We start from the raw sequence: 1,228 nt of genomic DNA, 5'->3' as shown, positions 1-1,228 counted from the left end.
TAAATGACAGGGAGGACCCAGAAGGCCCGCACTCATGCTGCAGCCTTGAGCCCGCCAGGTCCTCACCGGCTTCCTCTTGTTGACCCGGCAGCCGCGTGGAGCTGCTGGTAAGTGAGTGAGTGCCAGCCCTTCCCTCCCGGCCGCGCCCCACCTCCCGGCTGACCAGAGGATCCTGGGAGAGAGAGTCCAGAAGGGGCAGGGCTGGCTCGTGCCTGGGATGCTCTGAGGACCTGGACAGGTACAGCCTGCGCAGGAGCTGGGAGAGCCTGCCCCCAGTGCTCCGGTCCCAGGGTCTAGCTGTGTATCTTGATGCCGTTTGCTTCCCTTGTCTTTATGGTCTGTGGAGTCAGTTTGGGGTGCAGCCGGGAGAACTTTTGACATGCAGGAAGTTAGTTGAAAGTTGACTGAAGTACGCGGTTTACCTCTTCCAGGATATCAGATCCACAAGGGTAGGAGTTTCGCTTAGGTTTCAGCTGTTGGAACCTGTATAATTTCTTTTGCACCTACTGAGGTAGCTGCTTATAGGGGCCCTTGCACAGAGATCTGTCCAGGATGGTACACTTTGCCTCGCCGGTTTCTGCCTGGGAGAAGTCAGCTCTCTGTCATAGACCGACAGGGTTGTCCGCTGGACTCCAACAGATGTGCAGTCTCTCTTTAGGAGCGCCAATATGTAACCCAACTATGGGCTTAGATGTCCTGATTCTAGCTCTGTGTGTGGCTTAGATGGTCCCGTTCTGGTCACCTAAAAGTGTCACAGGGCCTAAGGTCAGGGGAGCTGATGAGTTTGGGAAGGGAAGGAGTGGCTGGAGGTGGATTTGTGATGAGAATTGGGTGCTCTGTGTGTGTGTGTATACATATACGTATATATGTACACGCATGCATTCATGTACACATGTATATATGCATACACACGCGAGTATGTACATATGTATATATGTATGCACACATATATGTGCATATATACATGTATGTATGTATGTATGTATGTATGTATGTATGTATGTATTCCAGTGCTGAGGATAAGGGAGATGACTGGGTGGGTTTTAATCGCATCCATACCTGAGTCTCTGCCCACACACAGGAACCAACTGTGGAAAAGCAGAGGCTTCTGGACCTTCCAACCTGAGCCATTCTACCTTTAGGGCTGAATGCACTGCCCCAGCGCAGACCATGACTCCCATGATGACACATGTGCTCACTGAGTGTTGCCTGTCACCCCCCCCCCCCC

General features: G+C 52.4%; 1 protein-coding gene across 2 annotated transcripts in view; it reads left to right on the top strand.

Annotated features, from left to right (window-relative positions):
* Lrrc15 (leucine rich repeat containing 15) overlaps positions 1-1,228 on the top strand; it is a 13,329-nt gene continuing 12,101 nt past the window's right edge. Inside the window, exon 1 of one of the 2 annotated variants that reach the window (XM_050159897.1) lies at positions 1-107. The gene's annotated coding sequence lies outside the window, so the exon portion shown is untranslated. Of the gene's footprint in view, positions 108-129; positions 239-1,228 lie in introns of those variants that run through there. The other variant, XM_050159898.1, reaches the window with a different exon arrangement.

Source organism: Alexandromys fortis, unplaced genomic scaffold, assembly GCF_014885135.2.
Source record: "Alexandromys fortis isolate MF-2015 unplaced genomic scaffold, M_Fortis_MF-2015_v1.1 scaffold_119, whole genome shotgun sequence".
In the NCBI taxonomy this organism is placed as follows: Eukaryota; Metazoa; Chordata; class Mammalia; order Rodentia; family Cricetidae; genus Alexandromys; species Alexandromys fortis.
The sequence above is the reverse complement of the archived record's forward strand: the minus strand, read 5'-3'. Positions and strand labels throughout refer to the sequence as shown.